A 19,519-nucleotide genomic window follows, 5' to 3' on the forward strand; every position below is an offset into this window, starting at 1 on the left:
ATTATATGTTAATATAATCAGAAGTTTACTACTTAAATACCTTGATCCTATCTAGAATTTGGAACTGGAAAGGGTATATAAGGATATGTAGTGTGGAACGGCTTACTGGCAAATATTTAACAACTGGATCTTCAGAGAAAAAATTCTGATTTATAGGATTTCCCAATTTTCACAAATAATATCACCAAAGCCAATTTCAAGCTGGTGATGTCAACGAACTTGCAAAATTCATGCAAAATTCATGCACATTTAATAATTGTCTCTTACAAGCTAGTACAAATAAATTCCAGCATTCCACTTCCAGAATGTCTCTTTTTGCTTTACTAAAATGGGAACTGTCTTGATTTGCACTTATTTTCAGAATCTTTGATTCATGATGCTGTATTATGCTTCCCCAGTAGAAGGGTAAGTCCATTGAGGGCAGGAATTCACATAGAACTCTTCACAGAGAGCATTTTTTTTTCTGACCATTTGCATTCCTGAAGGGTATATTTAAGGATGTAGAGATAGTTGATATGATCGTCAGAACCCTGATTGAATTCCCTCTGTTAGAATTCTTGTCCCAGCTCCCAGGTATGATTAGATTCTGAAGCTGGAAGCCTTCTATGAAGAGAGGTCTAAAGACCCTGATACATCTCCAAAGGAAAAGTTGAACCTCTTACCAAGGTCATACAAGAGACTGTTAACAGTGGCACCTCCACTTCTAGCCAATTCTTATACCTATATTTCCCAGAATCACCTCCCTTGTGTGGTTCAAGATTAAAGTTTACCAATGACAGAAATTCGTGTAAGATTAAAATGTAGAAGGGAAGTGAAAGCCATTAGTATTAGGAGACTGTGGTGGTCTCTCATGATGACATCAGACAGGGAAGTACAGACTGATGTGGTAGCTTTATAGACCTCCCTACTGCCCACATCTCTAACGCCTACATTATGGTCCCACTTTGGTCACCAAATACTATGACTTCTCAGACTGCCCCCACATATTCCGGCTTTTACACCTGCTCCAGTACTTCAGGATGTAGCAATTAATGATTTGTATCATCCTCTAACACCCCCTTCCAAATCTTCAATTCCACAATTCCTCTCACATTTATGTTAAGTCCTAATTCTTTTTTTTTTTTTTTTAAAGAAATTCACGTTCTTTTATTTATTTATTTATTTATTTATGACTGTGTTGAGTCTTCGTTTCTGTGCGAGGGCTTTCTCTAGTTGCGGCAAGTGGGGACCACTCTTCATCGCGGTGCGCGGGCCTCTCACCATCGCGGCCTCTCTTGTTGCGGAGCACAGGCTCCAGACGCGCAGGCTCAGTAATTGTGGCTCACGGGCCCAGTTGCTCCGTGGCATGTGGGATCTTCCCAGACCAGGGCTCGAACCCGTGTCCCCTGCATTGGCAGGCGGATTCTCAACCACTGCACCACCAGGGAAGCCCTAAGTCCTAATTCTTAATTAAACCCCTCATTCTTGTAAAACGTGTGTTATTTTTGTTAATTATTGCTATTATTACTGTTCTTGGCTGAATCTAGACTGATACTGTCTTTAGTGCCAGTAGCAGTCCTAGGAGAACAAAATTTAAAAGATGGGAATCTAGGGCTTCCCTGGTGGTGCAGTGGTTGAGAATCCGCCTGCCAATGCAGGGGACATGGGTTCGAGCCCTGGTCTGGGAAGATCCCACATGCCGCAGAGCAACTGGGCCCGTGAGCCACAATTACTGAGCCTGCGCATCTGGAGCCTGTGCTCCGCAACAAGAGAGGCCGCGATAGTGAGAGGTCCGCGCACCGCGATGAAGAGTGGCCCCCGCTCGCCGCAACTAGAGAAAGCCCTGGCACAGAAACGAAGACCCAACACAGCCAAAAATAAATAAATAAATTAAAAAAAAAAAAAAAAGATGGGAACTAGAATGAGTTATCTGCTATGATCAGATTTAAAGGCATCATCATTGGTAATGATAAATGAGACATGGATTGTTCATTAATTGAAGTGGCAAATCAGTTACTTAAATTATGACCCTTAATCACTTTAGAAAAAAGAATATAAAGTTGTGGGATGTGATAACTATTAACTGTGATGGAGAGCTTAGAGAAAGAAAAGGATGAGCTCATGTTTTTTCAGGACTTCTATGTATGCCCAGAAACAGTCCCGTATATTTTGTATCTGCAGACTGAGATTTCTGAAAACCAAACCAAAGTCGAATCCTGCAATTGGTTGAATTATAATACAAGTTAAATTCAAATCCTTGAAGAGTCTCTTATGTTAAAGTTTTGGTATTGATTAAGAATGAGAGGGACCCTTAAAATTGAAACGGAGACGTTTGGGTAGATTCCAACTTTGTTGAAGACTTTTAGCCCCCAGATTCTACTGAGCCTCCCTTGCTAGTAGAAACAACTTTTCCCTTTCTAAGGATACCCATTTTCCTGGGGGGGGGGGAACAACTGTAATTACCTATCCTGAGAGAAATGCCTTATAGAGTGTCTACCTATACTATCTGTCATTGCTTCTAGGCCTATAACTAGATTCAAATCCCAGCAGCCCCAGAAGAATAGGTACAAAGTCTGACCTGGAAGGAAATGCAAAATTGCAAAATTTTACCAATTTCTATCAACAAAAACAGAGAGAATTTGTATGGCATTCAGTCAAGGTAGAATGAACATAATATTGGATGAAGCCAACTTTATTGACATGAATACTACTAGTAAAAGATTCTAGATTTAATGTATTGGTTCAAGCAGCTGGGAGTAGGTTTTAGAGGTTAGTTTTGTTGGTTGATTAAAACCTGTACTTAATGATGGCTTACATTAAATCAATTTTATATATCAGAACTTCTTGGTTGTACTGTAAAAGAACAGTATTCAGAATAATTTGACATCTGGCAGTGACTAACTGACAATGGTGCTCCCAAGACTGAAATGAATGGCCTATTCAAGTCTTACTTGATGTATATAAGCAAAAATAAACAAACAAATTCTATGAATGAAGAATCAAACTCCAGATAAAGAGAGGCATACTTCTCACCCAGCGCCCAGACTTGAGGTAGTTCACAGACCCAGAGACCACTGAAAAAAGGGAAGGAAAGATCCTACTGAAGAAGTACCCTGTTACATTGCCAAATATTTACACTATAAATATTGCATTCTACCTTCTCCAAAGAAACTTGCTGCCACTTACCAGGGTGACCGTGTTTTTGGGAAAAAAAAACAAAAAATGGATATATCCAGAATTTCCAGGGATTCTTGGGCACTGGCTCTCAGCTGACTTAATCACTGAGGACCCCAAAGCACTGTGATATACAATCATAGGCCAGGTTATTAATGGAATTTAGGTTCATTTCCATCTCATAGTGGGCACAATGTGTCCTCAACCAAACTTCTGATTATTTACTTAGTTTTAGAATGCATAGTTGCAACAGACTCACTCAGCAATTGGCAGGATCTTCACATTGGTTCTGTTAGCTATGGAATGAGAGTTTTTACAGTAGAAAAGGTCACATGAAAAACCTTAAACTACTCTTTCTGTCAAAAGAGTAAACAAGCAATATTGCATCCTTTAAGGGCTTTCAGATATTAGTACCTCCAGCAGAAACTTGAGGAATGCAGAGGTTGTAGTCCCTATTATATGCCCGTTCAACTAACTAATGTATTTTGCCTGTGAGAACATAGAATTACTGTCACTGGAGAATGATAGTAAATTATCATAATCTTAATCTGTTGTGATTCGAATTACAGCTGCTGTTCCAAATGTGATTTCTGTACTCGAGCATGTTAACACAGGCCATGGTACCTGGTATATATCTATTGATCTAACAGATGACATTTTCCCTCTCTTTGTTATAAAGACCACTAGAAACAGTTTTCATTTACTTAGCAAGGCCAGCAATACACTTTCATTACCAGGCCTTAGGTCTAAATCAATTCTCTAGTTCTCTGCAATAATCTAGTGTGCCTTTGTCAGCATTTTGGGTCTTTGTTAGTATTGCCAAAACTTGGTGGCAGTTTATTATCTCTCATTACTCTGTGGGGTGACTGGGCTCAACTGGGAAATTCTCAGTTGTTGTCTTTCATATGGAAGCATCTTACGAAAAGCAAATAAAAGCTTTAAGATTTCTGTTACCTAGCCTCAAAAGTCCTAAAATGTCATTTCTGTCAATCAAGATAGTCACTAATACCAGCTTAGTTAGTGGAATTGAATTCACTACAATTGAAGTGGAATTCAATTCAACTGAAGTGGAACTGGTATCTACCTCTTGATGTGAAGAGCAGCATTTCATCAGGAGAGAAAGAACTGATGGTGCCATTTTGAAGACTATCTACCACACCATTCATGGAACATTATGGTTATCCAATATACTGATAACATGCTGATAGGACCTGGTAAGCAGAATATGGATAGTATCTTTAAATGTTTAGTAAAATCCACCTGTGAAATCATATGGTCCTGGACTTTTATTTGGGGGACTTTTGGTTACAGATTTAATCACCTTCCTCATTATTGATCTGCTCAGATTTTCTATTACTTCATGATTCAGCCTTGGCAAGTTCTGTGTTTCTAGGAATTTATTCATTTCTTTTATTTATTTATTTTTTATATTTATTGGAGTATAGTTGCTTTACAATGTTGTGTTAGTTTCTGCTACACAACGAAGTGAATCAGCTATAAGTAATATATTCTCATATCCCCTCCCACTTGAGCCTCCCTCCCACCCTTCCTATCCCACTTCTCTAGGTCGTCACACAGCATCGAGCTGATCTCCCTATGCTATGCAGCAGCTTCCCACTAGCCATCCATTTTACATTTGGTAGTGTATATATGTCAATGCTACTCTCTCACTTCGTTACAGCTTCCCCTTCCCCACTCGGTGTCCTCAAGTCCGTTCTCTACGTCTGCATCTTTATTCCTGCCTTGTCACTAGGTTCATCAGTACCATTTTTTTAGATTTCATATATGTGCGTTAGCATCCGGTATTTGTTTTTCTCTTTCTGACTTACTTCACTCTGTATGACAGACTCTAGGTTCATCCACCTCACTACAAATAACTGAATTTTGTTCCTTTTTATGGCTGAGTAATACTCCATTGTATATATGTGCCACATCTTCTTTATCCATTCATCTGTTGATGGGCATTTAGGTTGCTTCCATGCCCTGGCTATTGTAAATAGAGCTGCAGTGAACACTGGAGTATATGTATCTTTTTGAATTATGGTTTTCTCAGGGTATATGCCCATAGTGGGATTGATGGGTCATATGGTAGTTCTATCTTTAGTGTTTTAAGGAACCTTCATACTGTTTTCCATAGTGGCTGTATCAATTTACATTCCCACAAACAGTGCAAGAGGGTCCCTTTTCTCCACACCCTCTCCAGCATTTATTGTTTGTAGATTTTTTGATGATGGTCATTCTGACTGGTGTGAGGTGATACCTCATTGTGGTTTTGATTTGCATTTCTCTAATGATTAGTGATGTTGAGCATCCGTTCATGTGTTTGTTGGCAATCTGTATGTCTTCTTGGGAGAGATGTCTATTTAGGTCTTCTGCCCATTTTTGGATTGGATTGTTTGTTTTTTTGATATTGAGCTGCATGAGCTGCTTGTGTATTTTGGAGATTAATCCTTTGCCAGTTGCTTCATTTGGAAATATTTTCTCCCATTCTGAGAGTTCTCTTTTCATCTTATTTATGCTTTCCTTTGCTGTGCAAAAGCTTTTAAGTTTCATTAGGTCCCATTTGTTTATTTTTTATTTTATTTCCATTACTCTAGGAGGTGGGTCAAAAAAGATCTTGCTGTGATTTATATCAAAGAGTTTTCTTCCTATGTTTTCCTCTAAGAGTTTGATAGTGTCCAGTTTCACATTTAGGTCTTTAATCCATTTTGAGTTTCTTTTTTTTTTGTATGGTGTTAGGAAGTGTTCTAATTTCATTCTTTTACGTGTAGCTGTACAGTTTTCCCAGCTCCACTTATTGAAGAGGCTGTCTTTTCTCCATTGTGTATTCTTGCCTCCTTTGTCTAAGATAAGGTGACCATATGTGCATGGGTTTATCTCTGGGCTTTCTATCCTGTTCCACTGATCTATATTTCTGTTTTTGTGCCAGTACCATACTGTCTTGATTACTGTAGCTTTGTAGTATAGTCTGAAGTCAGGGAGCCTGATTCCTCCAGCTCCGTTTTTCATTCTCAAGATTGCTTTGACTATTCATGGTCTTTTGTGTTTCCATACAAATTGTAAAATTTTTTGTTCTAGTTCTGTGGAAAACGTCAGTTGTAATTTGATAGGAATTGCATTGAATCTGTAGATTGCTTTGGGTAGTATAGTCATTCTCACAATGTTGATTCTTCCAATGCAAGAATATTCACTTCATTTAAAATGTCTAATTTGTTGGCATGTAATTGTTCATAATAGTCTCTTATGATCCTCTGTATTTCTGAGGTTTCAGTTGCAACGTCTTCTCTTTCATTTATAATTTTATTAATTTGAGTGATATCTCTCTTTTTTTTTAGTCTAGCAAAGGTTTTTCAATATTATTTATCTTTAAACAAATCTTAGTTTCATTGACCTTTTCTATTGTTTTCTAGTCTCTATTTCATTATTTTTGCTCTAATCTTTGTTATTTCCTTTCTTCTGCTAACTTTGGGTTTAGTTAGTTCTTCCTTTTCTAGTTCCCTGAGGTGTAAGGATGGCTTGTTTGAGATCTTTCTTTTTCCTTAATGTAGGTATTTATTCCTATAACGTTCTCTCTCAAAAGTGCTTTTGCTGATTCCCATCAGTTTTGGAATGTTGTATTTCCATTTTCATTTGTCTCATGATATTTTTTGATTTTTTGATCTCTTCTTTGATCCATTTATTATTCAAAAGTGTGGTGTTTAATGTCCACATATTTGTGAATTTTCCAACTTTCTTATTGTTACTTATTTTTAATTGTATACCATTGTGGTCAAAAAAGTTACTCAATATAATTTCAATCTTTTTGAATTTGTTAAGACCTGTTTTGTGACCCAACACATGATCTATCTTGGAGAATGTTCTGTGTGGACTTGATAAGAATGTGTATCCTTCTGCTGTTGGAGGGAATGTTCTATATATGTCTGTTAGGTCAATTTGGTCTAAAATGATTCAAGTCCAGCATTTCCTGGTTGATTTTCTCTCTGGATGACCTATCTATTGTTGAAAATGGGGTATTGAAACCCCCTACTACTGTTGCATTGCTGTGTATTTTTGCCTTCAGATTCGTTAGTAATTCTTTAATATTTTTAGGTGCTCCTGTATTTGTTGTGTATATGTTTACAATTGTTACATCCTCTCAGTGAACTGACACCTACATTATCACAGAATGACTTGATCTCTTGTTTCAGTTTTCGATTGAAAATTTATTTTGTCTGATGTAAGTATGGCTACCCCTGCTCTCTTTTGGTTTCCACTTGCATGGAATATCTTTATTCATCCTGATACTTTCAGTTAACTGTGGTTGCTGTTGAAGCTCTCTATTGCATTTTTATTTCATTTGTTGTATTCTTCAGCTCCAGAATATCTGTTTGATTCTTTTAAATAATTTCTATTTATTGAATTCTTTCCCAAGTAACTCAGAGATCTCTATTTCTTTGATGTCAGTTACTGGAAAATTACTTGGTAGTACCATGTTTCCTTGCCTTTTCATGTTTTTCATGGCTTTGCATTTATGTCTGCACATTTGAGGGCACAGTCACCTCTTCCTGGGAAGGCACAGCAGTGTAGTCTCTGTGTATCTCCAGCAGCTGAGGTCACTTGGCACAGACTACAGGGGTCTTCTGTGGTCAAGAATGTGTTGGGTTGTGGATGGCAGTAGTGGCTAGCACTATTGGGATCTTCAAAGGTGCTGCTGAGATCTTCCTGTTCTCCTTTTTTTGCCCATGGGAGGAAGTTCTAGCCAAGGAGATTCCTCTTGGCACCTGGTCTGGTGTGCTGTCACTTGGACTAGTAGCAAAGCCAGGGGCCTGGGGTCAGGTACACATAAAATTAACACAGCACCTTGGTCCTGGAGCACAGGTGTACTTGCTGCAGCAGTGGCACTGGTGTCTAAGGTGTAAGCATGTGCAGATCATCAGTAGAACCAGGGTCTGAGTCTCTGAGGGTCAGAGATTCCAGCTGGGGTGGATGCAACTGCAGCGTGGGCCCTGGGATGACAAGGTGCACCAGTGACTTGGACCTAGGGGGGGGCAGGTAGCAGTATTCACACAGCGTGGGGGTGGTGGGTCAAAGTCCCAACTCTGACTCTAGGTGGCAGTCGCATGACAGAAGCATCATGTCCACAGTGGTGGCCTATTAAAGCCACATGTCAGGAACCAGGGAGTAGAGCTCAGAGTAGCAGCAGTATGGCTGGGTAATGACAGGTCAGAGCCATAACCTGGGATGCAGGGGGCAGAGCTCAGGGCAGTGGCAGTTCTGGTTTCATAGATGATAAGGTATTGCGGCTACCCAATCCCGGAGAGCAGGGCACAGCAGCCACTGGGACCCCTGGGAGCAGATTTGCCCACATTGATAGCTCCAGCCCCAGGGAGAGGAAGCAGTGAGAAGACTCTGGGTAGCTCCATCAGCTGGAATCAGGTTGGTGTAGACTGTGGGAGACCTCAGCAGCAGACTGTAAACTGTCACAGTGGTGAGGCTTGCTTGGGTTCTTGTGCTCTCTTTTTCTTCATGGGGTGAACATTCTCTGAGGGGATCCCTCCTGGCACCAAGTTGCTCTGGATTGTGGGGTCGGGGTGATACAGATAAAATGCTTCCTGTACTTTTTATGTACTTTTATGTACTTGTTATGTAGCCTCAGTTTTTGAGCTGTGCTGGATTTTTGCTGCTTCTTCGTTGTAGTCCAGAGCTCTCTCTGAGCTATTAACATGGGTGTGCAGTTGTTTATGTATTGTTTTTGTGGGGGAGACGAATGTTGGGACTTCCTAGCCCTCCACCTTGCTGACGTGACCTCTTAACCGCATTTTAAATCTTTTCTGTGACTTGTACGGTCATCATTTTTATACATTTTCAATTATTTTATTAACTTTTTATTGATTTTTAAGAACTCTAAGTCTTGAAGATATTAACAATTTTATTTGTTGCAAGTAATTTTTTCCCATGTCACTGAATATTAGCTATTGGTAATATTGCTCAAACCTTTCTTTTTTCCTTTGATGCAAATGGCTGGCTGCATAGAATACTTACCTTGAGATTAATCACTTACCTGAATCCTGGCATAGTTTTCACCATTTACATGCTGAGTAGGACAGTAAGCAAGCAAATTAACTTCTCTAATTTTCTTTCCTCATTTGTAAAGTTAAATGTTTAATAGAGAACGCTAAGATACCTTCCAACTCTAAAATCCTAAGGCCTTTTATGAAATGTAGTGGATAACTGCCATGCGTTGAATTTCCTAGGCACTTTGGAATGCCCTCCCCATAACCTTCAAATAATTAATAATGAATTTTCTTCTCTCTATAAGAAGCTCTGATATGTTAATTGTATTCTAATAACCATAATTGCATTATACAACTCTCTGCACTTCTCTGAAGCACTTTAAAGCATCACAGCTTTTCAAAGCTGTAAGAATCTTAAAAATCATATCCCCTAACTATCTCATTTCACAAACAAGAGAATGTTGGCTCAAAAAGATTAAGCAGATTGCCTAGGGCTTCCCAGCTGTGATATCAGATTAGAACCTGCATTTTACGATTCTGAATCCAGTGTTGTTTTCACTATTTTTCATTGCCTCTGCTTTGGAGCTTTACCATTCTTTTGATTATTATAGTTGCCTTTAATATTTTAATCTTCATATCATTATATACAAAAATATTATTAAAAAATATTTCATGGCTATTTCTACATAAGGGTTTCTAAAGTACTGGGCAGTGTCAGTTTTACAAACCTGACACATATCTTTAAGGAGCTTATATTTTGAAAGGAACTTTCAAAATTTTCCATTCTTTGCTTACTTATTGACTTTTAAGCTTACTTTTCATGATTCTGACTTGATTTTTTGGGAAACCCCAAGTCAATCTTGTTCTTTCTGTTTAGACAGATATCCAGACATCTGAGCATATAATACATGAATCTGAGAGCTCTAGTATAATTGTGGCTAGCTCTAGATGTGGACATTCACAGTTATCCAAAGGGCTATTATACTGCCATACCTGGTCCTGTTTAAGCTCTATTCACTTAAGCAGCTTATCAGAGTGAAACCAGAAAGGGAAAAAAAAAATATGACCCACGGACAAAGAGTTCAAGGGGCCAGTTGTGATAGGATTGTTTACCATGAGTCAGAGTACTTTGTTGGGAGTTAGAGACATGGAGATGATAGACATACATCTTGTTCACAAAGAGGTCAATTTGGTGGAAAGAATACACAAAATATAGCTAAGTAATAATGTGATTATTCTATGATAGAATAATAATAACACTATGCGCTTATCTGTTAAAAAGTTTGGATAAGTCACATAAATCAGATGAATATTAAATTGCAAATACTATTAAAGCATTAGAAAGCAGAAGCATGCATACAGTCAGGTGTAGTTAATCTATTGAGGGCTTCTCAGGTGAGTGATTCCAGATGAAGTAAGGCTTTTGAAAAAGGAAATAGACAAGAATTGGTGGAGAAGACTAAATAAGGAGGACAGCATGTTAAAGATGGACAACTCAGTTTGACTGGAGCCCATTTTGGCAAGTAACCATAAAGAAGTTAAGGAGACAGTGGGGATCTAAAATCATGGGAAATAAGAGGAGTAACTTCCTTTTCCCCACGGTTTTATCACAGGATATGAAAACATCTAACTAGATGAATTCAAATTAGTCCAACATCATTAATAGGAAGTTCAAATACCACTAAAGAGCATCTATTTAATTGGTGTACCCTACAGATGTTGGAACTGATTCTGTCATCTGTGACTTTCTTTCACTTATTTTGGAATAAAAATTTGCTTTGAGATTTGACGTTTTTTAAAACCTGTGAAGTAAAGCCAAAATGTACAGTTTGCACTTCACTAAATTTATTTAGACAAGAAAACATTTCCTTTGGGAGATCTCTTGATCACAGAAACAATTAACTTAGCATAATAAACAGGACAGGAAAAATCCTTCAAATGATTTGAAGTAATAGATATTGTAAAATCACATTTTTGAGTCCTCACTATGTAATTTAAAACAACTTTCAAAACTGTTAGCTTAAATCTTCTTCCCAGCACAATGGTGACATGGACTGGTCTGTGACTATGAGGAAATTGCAACGGCTAATTAGGATGCTTGGAAACTGGAATCATTATTTAAGCTTCAAGAGTCATGATAGAACATGTATTTTTTTTTTGTTTCAAATATAGTTATTTATAATAGTTTAAAATAAAAAATAAGAGTTATTGGCAACTCTAACACCCTCAGAAATGTATAGCTTGACAAACACATTCAAACATTTAAAGCAATACAGGTGTCAGAAAATGTATGTTTAATGTGTATTATTAAAAGGTAGAGGCCAGATTAAAATTGTGAAACTCAAACCAGATTTAAAATGTGTTGGGATTCACCATTTTCACAAATTTATTGACAAATTCATCTGTAAATTTTAACCTTTTCACTTGTGTTGCTGTTATTACTTGTTTACAAGTTACTCCTATAAAATCTGTCAGATTATATCATCTTATATTAGAAGAAAATGGATTTCTACATACCTATGAAAAAAACATATTTCTTAAATGTCCTCAAGATGTAAATGTTGATGGTTATTTCACAGATTGTATGAATTTTGATTTTGTTTTCACAGCTTTTCTTTTTTCTTAAATTTATTTGTTTATTTTTCATGGAAAGGCATTTTATTTTAAATACAGCAGTGTATACACGTCAATCCCAAACTCCAAATCTGTCCCTCCTGCCCTCCCTTCCCCCTGGTAACCATAAGTTCGTTCTCGAAGTCTGTGAGTCTGTTTTGTAAATAAATTCATTTGTATCATTTTTTCTTTTCGATTTTGCATATAAGTCATATCATATGAGATTTGTCTTTCTCTGTCTGACTTACTTCACTTAGTATGATAATCTCCAGGTCCATCCATGTTGCTGCAAATGACACTATTTCATTCTTTTTAATGACTAATATTCCATTGTATATATGTACCACATCTTCTTTATTCATTCATCTGTCAATGGACATTTAGGTTGCCTCCATGTCTTGGCTATAGTAAATAGTGCTGCAATGAACATTGCGGTGCATGTATCCTTTTGAACCTTGTTTTTCTCTGGATATATGCTCCAAAGTGGGATTGCTGGAACATATGGTAGCTCTATTTTTAGTAGCAATTTACATTTCCACCAACAGTGTAAGAGGGTTCCCTTTTCTCCACACCCTCTCCAGCATTTATGGTTTGCAGATTTTTTGATGATGGCCATTTTGACCAGTGTGAGGTAATATCTCACTGTAGTTTTGATTTGCATTTCTCTAATAATTAGCAATGTTGAGCATCTTTTCATGTGCCTCTTGGCAATCTGTAGGTCTTCTTTGGACAATGTCTCTTTAGGTCTTCTGCCCACTTTTTGATTCGGTTGTTTGTTTTTTTGATAGTGAACTGCATGAGTTGTTTGTAAATTTTGGAGACCAACCCCTTGTCGGTTGCATTGTTTGTGAATATTTTCTCCCATTCTGTGGGCTGCCTTTTTGTTTTGTTTGTTTCCTTTGCTGTGCAAAAGGTTTTGAGTTTAATTAGGTTCCATTTGTTTGTCTATTTTTGTTTTTATTTCCATTACTCGGGGAGACAGATCAAAAAAGATCTTGCTGCGATTTATGTCAGAGTGTTTTGCCTATGTCTTCCTCTAAGAGTTTTATAGTATCTGGTCTTACATTTAGGTCTTTAATCCATTTTGAGTTTATTTTTGTGTATGGTGTTAAAGAAGAAAATATCTATTTTTGACATCCAATCCTATAACACTTCACTCATAAAAAGTAAAACAGGGCTTCCCTGGTGGCGCAGTGGTTGAGAGTCTGCCTGACAATGCAGGGGACACAGGTTCGAGCCCTGGTCTGGGAGGATCCCACATGCTGCGGAGCAACTGGGCCCGTGAGCCTCAACTACTGAGCCTGCGCGTCTGGAGCCTGTGCTCCGCAACAAGAGAGGCCGCGATAGTGAGAGGCCTGTGCACCACGATGAAGAGTGGCCCCCGCTTGCTGCAACTAGAGAAAGCTGTCACACAGGAACGAAGACCCAACACAGCCAAAAATAAATTAATTAATTAATCAATTTTTTAAAAAAAGTAAAACAATTATGAAAACTTCAACAGAAATATATATTTCTGTGTGCAAGTCAACATAAATGAATATGTATATAAATCAGTGGAAAATAGAATATAATGACATAATTTCATGTACATTGTCAATGAAATAAGTTTGCTATCCAGAAATCCTCAGAAGCTTTTTCACAAATACCCACATATATCCATGCTTTTCTCTTTCTCTATTGCCCTTTTCAGAACATTATTCTTGCATCTGGAGGGTTCCTTGAAGTTTAGGTCACTTGTCTATCTAATCTTCAATCTCTGATTTTTGTGTTATCTATTAGGCTCCTTTTCTCTACCAAGGCTACAATACCAGTCTCAATACCAGTTTTCTTCTCCATTCCCAAGTCTTGCCTCATTTCCAGTGATTTTAACTTCTTGTTGGCTTATCCAATACTCTGGCCTCCCAGTTCACTCATGTTTACATTTCCAGGGATCTCTTCTCGACTCTAAACATCCACAGAAACTTCTTGGTCATTAACTGGAACACTCCACTTCTACAATCTTCATGATAGACCCCTCATTTACTAATGACACTTCTGTGCTTCTTTTCTCTCACTTAAATATTTTCGGTTCTTTGCACAGGGACCTGTGGTCATTTGACCCTTCTGCTTTCTCTTCTTATCTTCATTTCCTTTCCTATTTAGTTATATTTATTGGTTCATCATTATACTAGTCTCTTGTTGGTATTTCAAATCTCTTTTTTTAAATTGAACTATAGTTGATTTACAACAATGTGTTAGTTTCTGGTGTACAGCAAAGTGATTCAGTTAAACATATATATACATATTCTTTTCCATTATGGTTTATTACAGGATATCGAATATAGTTCTCTGTGCTATACAGTAGGACCTTGTTGTTTATCTATTTCATATATCGCAGTTTGTATCTGCTAATTCCAAACTCCCAATTTATCCCTCCCCCACTCCCTTTCTGCTTTGGTAACTATAAGTTTGTTTTCTATTTCTGTGAATCTATTTCTGTTTTGTAAATAAGTTCATTTGTGTCATATTTTAGATTCCACATATAAGTGATAGCATATGATATCTGTCTTTCTCTGTCTGACTTACTTCACTAAGTATGATAATCTCTAGGTCCATCCATGTTGCTGCAAATGGCATTATTTCATTCTAGTATTTCAAATCTCTTGATGAACTATCTTTCTGTAGAGCAAACTTTGAAGTGTAAGTTCATCAAATTATCTGCCTTTTCCACACCTATGTGACTGGATGCTGCTCTTTCCAATTACCTTCAAACTTACTTCAATTCATACCCATTCTGTCTGTTACATTAGTACAAATATCTATCATCCTATCTAAAGTTCATCTTCCTATTCTCTGGACCCTAGCCTTACCTGCTTATTCAGGACAAATCACCATCAGTCATTTCTTTGCATTCCTTGGATTTCCTCACATTTCAATCTCTAGCTCTCTCCCTTTTTGTCAGAAAAAAAATTCTCAACTCCATATTCTTTCTTGGATTTCCAAACTATATGTTTCTTCCCTAACAATTACACTTTTGAAAGAGTTTTTTACACTTTCTGTCTTCACTCCCTTATTTTCAATTCAGCCATTACAATCTGACTTGTCTTTACACCATTCTACAAAATCCAAACTCAACCAGTTCTCCTAGGAGAACCTCTTTATTGCTAAATTTAATGGACACATTTTATTATTTAATATCTCAGCATCTTTTTTTGTTGCTGTTCACTTGTCTGAAACACTTCCCCCCTGCTTACCTGCAGGATGTCACCACTGCATAATTTTCTATTTTATAAAAGCTTCCTATTAATTCCTTATTTGGGTCTCTCTACCTTTGCCTGCTCTTAAGAGCTTACCTCAATCCATCCCTCTTTCACTCTATGACTTTCTTTGAGTGGCTCATCTACACCCATGATTTCTGACAACTTACATGTGATGTTATCCAAAATTCCTGATCTCTCCCCTCAGCTAGAACCACATGTCCAACTTTCCATTGGGTACCTCTACTTGGCAGTTTCATAGATGCTTCAAATTTCAACATGCTATATGTGAACACATCATGTTCTACCAGGATTTTCTGTTTCTGGTATCCTCTGTCCTCATAAATAGTACCACTATTAGTTGTACAGTTACCTATACAAGAAAGATTTTATGCCTCACTGCCTACATCCATCTCATTATCAAATCTAGTTAATTCTACATCCTAAATATTCTCAAATCCATTCACTGCCCCCGTAACCATTTACACTACCATAACTCAAGTCATATTCTTGACTCTTCTGTATTACTCCAACAGGCTCATATCTGAACTTCTCATTCTAGTCTTGGACCCCTTCAATCCATTTTCCACATAGTAACAAGAGTACATTTCCCAAAAGTCAAAACTGATCATATCACTTATCTGCTTAAAACAATTCAATGGCTCCTGATTACCCTTTGGCTAAAATTTCAATTCTTAAATATACTGTTTAAGATTCTTCATACTATTTGACTACTGATTATCCTTACAGGATTATTCAAGTCACTATGCCTTATGATCAATACTTCAGCCAACAATAACTCTTTTTATTTTCTCAAATTCAACAATCTTTCTCTCATCTCCAAGTCATTGTACATGTTATTTTCTCAGCCAGGGAAACTCTCCCTCTTGCCTCTTCATCTGACTGTGTGAAAATCATTCTTTAGGTACCAGCTTAATGACACTTTTATAGAAAGCCTTTACGGATTCTATCAAAAGTGGCTTAGATGCTCTTCCTATGGCTTCAGGACACCTCACAAGTACATTTATCATATTTTTCTCACAAATGCATTTATCATAGTCTAATTGTTTGTTTATATATCCAGCATATTCCACTAGTTTCTAAGCTTCTTGAAACTAAAAAGATTGTGAATCTTGTTCACCACTATCCTAACAGCTAGTATAGCTGTTTGTACCTAGTAGTTGAGTAAACAGATGAACATATACATAAACTTTAAAAACTGTCCTATTACATTCTAGAATTGCAGAGGCCCATTGGGTGATAGTTGCACCTATGATAGCACCATTGTACTTCCTGTTTAGGTTGTAGTAATCAATGCTATAGAAGAAAGTCATAAATAATAAATGTCAGCAAGGACCAGGTAGGAAGCATACATGAATATAACCAGCTGGATGGGAATATAGTAAGCAAAAGAGTGGATTCTCTGAATAAAGGGAGAAGTCACTTAATAGCCATAGTTGATTGCCATGTGTAAATTAGAACTCAGTGTTGCTAGAGCTTCTGTTTTTTAAAATAATCAAGAAATCAAACTTATGTTAAATCCTCATTTTTGTGGCAGTGATTGGAAAATGTGCAGGTCAAATAAGACATGTGTGTAGTATAGATTCAATTCCTGAGACTCAGTTTATGACCATTCTAAAACAGTGTCATAAAAAGAGTGAGGTACTCACCAAACTAAGAAGCTCCTGTACAGCAAAATCCATCAACAAAATGAAAAGGCAATTATGGAATAGGAGAAAATACATGCAAAACATATATCTGATAAGGGGTTAATATCCAAAATATATAAAGAACTCATACAACTCAATAGGAAAAAAACAAACAATCCAATTTAAAAATGGGCAAAAGATTTAAGTAGACATTTTTCCAAATGAGACAAATGGTCAACAGGTACATGAAAAAGTACTCAACATCATTAATGAACAGGGAAATGCATATCAAAACCACAATGAGATATCATCTCACACCTGTTAGAATGGTTATTATCAAAAAGACAAAGAATAATGAGTGTTGGTAAGGATATGGAGAAAAGGGAACCCTTGTGCATTGTTGGTGGGAATGTAAATTGATGTAGCCACTATGGAAAACAGTATGGAGGTCCTTCAAAAAATTAAAAATAGAACTATCACATGTCCAGCAACTCTACTTCTGGGTATTTATCTGAAGGAAATAAAGTTAATATCTCAAAAAGATATCTGTACCTTCATATTCATTGCAGCCTAATTTATAATAGCTAAGAAATGGAAATAACCTAAGTGTCCACTGATGAATAAATACATACAGAAAATGATACACACACACACACACTGAAATATTATTCAGCCACAGAAAGAAGAAAATCTTGTTATTTGCGACAACATGGATGGATCTTGAGAACATTATGCTAAGTGAAATTAATTCAGACAGAGAATAACAAATACTGTATGATCTCACTTATATCTGGAATCTATAAAACAAAACAAAATTGTTTATAAAAACGTAACTCATAAATAGAGAACAAACTGGTGGTTGCCAGAGGTGGGGGGTTGGGGGTAGGTGAAATGAGTGATGGTGGTAAAACTACAAACTTCCGGTTATAAATAAGTCCTGGTGATGTAATGTACAATACAGTTATTACAGTTTATTATTATTATACAGTACATTGTACAGTATTATACAGTATATTGTACAGTATTATTATTACAGATTATTACAGTTAACTGTTGTATGTTTGAAAACCGCTACAAGAGTAATCTTAAAAGTTCTTATCACAAAACAAAAAATTATAACTATGTATGGTGATGGATGTTTAAACTTATCGTGGTAATCATTTTGCAATATATACATATATCAAATCATTATGTTGTACGCCTAAAACTAATACAAAGTTATATGTCAATCATAAAAAAGAAAGAAGAAAGACACTAAAAATTTACCTTTTCTAGGTTTCTCTTTCATGTAGAGATGGGTATCGAAGATGATAAGATGCAAACATGATTCAACATTTTTACTTTGCCTCAACTCTTTCACAATGGAATAAGGAATATGTTTTCATCTATGTGCACAGGTATACTCATTTGAATATTAATATATGACAGGGAAAATAATTATGAAGATACTGCTATGCACATACTGCTTTTGAAAACTTTCTCCTTCTGATTGTCTTTGCCTAGTCTGTTCCCTTCTATTATACGATATTGTTGATTCCTAAGGATTTTACTATCATCTCCCTATTTATAGTATTCATCTGTTCCTTTCTAACCTTCTTGCTAGTTCTCTTTGTATAACATGACAGCAAGCAGTTAAGAATTTTGGTAGAATTTGTGTGTGTGAGTGCACAAGGATGTGTACATGCATACATAGGCATGTAAACATGACTGGACAGACAAGCCAGAGAGCCTGTAATAGCAAGTAGAAGTGTTGCTGGAATCTTCTAAAATTGAGAAACACTCCACTATAGCACTATTTTTCTAGAGCACTACTTTTCTTTCACCCCACTACTCAGATGTCATTATACTAGAATACAATTCTGAATGAAAAACTCTCCTCATTTTGGATGTCAGACCTGATCTCATTTTCTCTCTCTGACTTCTTTATAAATTAAGTTCACCTGGGCTTCCAGAATAACATTTGGTCCAGTTATTTCTGATATGTCCAGACTTGCGCTACTATAAGGCATAAAATGATAGGTAATTTAAACAAAGTATTTTATATCATTTTTAAAGGATCTGTAGAATATTTTTGAAAAATGGAAAGAAAAGCAACCTCAGAGCCATAGAGAATTGACATAAATTAAGTTTTTAGACAGTTGGGCAAAAAATGCTCAGTGCTAAATATTTACACTTAATTGGCTCACACAGGGCTGAGAATAGTTCATATTCCCACCAGTCAGAAAGGAAAAACCGAATAATACATGGGTCATCAGTATGACCCATGACTTTCTGAGTCATCAGTATGACTCAGAAAGTATCTCTTTAGAAGTGGGGATTAAATCATCCCTGGATTAAATGAGGGTCTGGACCCAACTAATAAAGTTTAAAAGTCTCAGCAAACTAGGATTAAAGGTGAATTTTTTCAACCTGATACAGGGGATCTATGTAAAACCTAGTTATCATCATACTTATGGTGAAAGACTAAATGCTATCTCATTCAGGTTGGAAACAAAGTGAAGATGTTCTCTGTCACCACTCCTATTAAAAATTGTACTAGCCAGTGCTATAACACAAGAAAAAGAAATAATATGCATAAAGATTAGGAAAGAACAAATAAATTGTCTTTATTCACAGGATGACATGATCATTTATGCAAAAAAAAAAGTAAGAAATCGTCCAAAAAAAAAGGCTAGAACTAATAAGTGAAAGTAGTAAATCTGCAAGATGCAGGATCAATATACAAAAATCTATTTTATTTCTATATGCAAACAATGAGCAGTTGGAAATTGAAATTAAAGTACCGTTTACAATAGCATCAAATTATGAAATTGAAATAAATTTGCCAAAATAAGAAAAAGACCAATACAAAAACTTTACTACTATGATAAATTAA

Source organism: Balaenoptera borealis (assembly GCF_965194805.1).
Source record: "Balaenoptera borealis genome assembly, chromosome: 1".
Classification (NCBI taxonomy): Eukaryota; Metazoa; Chordata; class Mammalia; order Artiodactyla; family Balaenopteridae; genus Balaenoptera; species Balaenoptera borealis.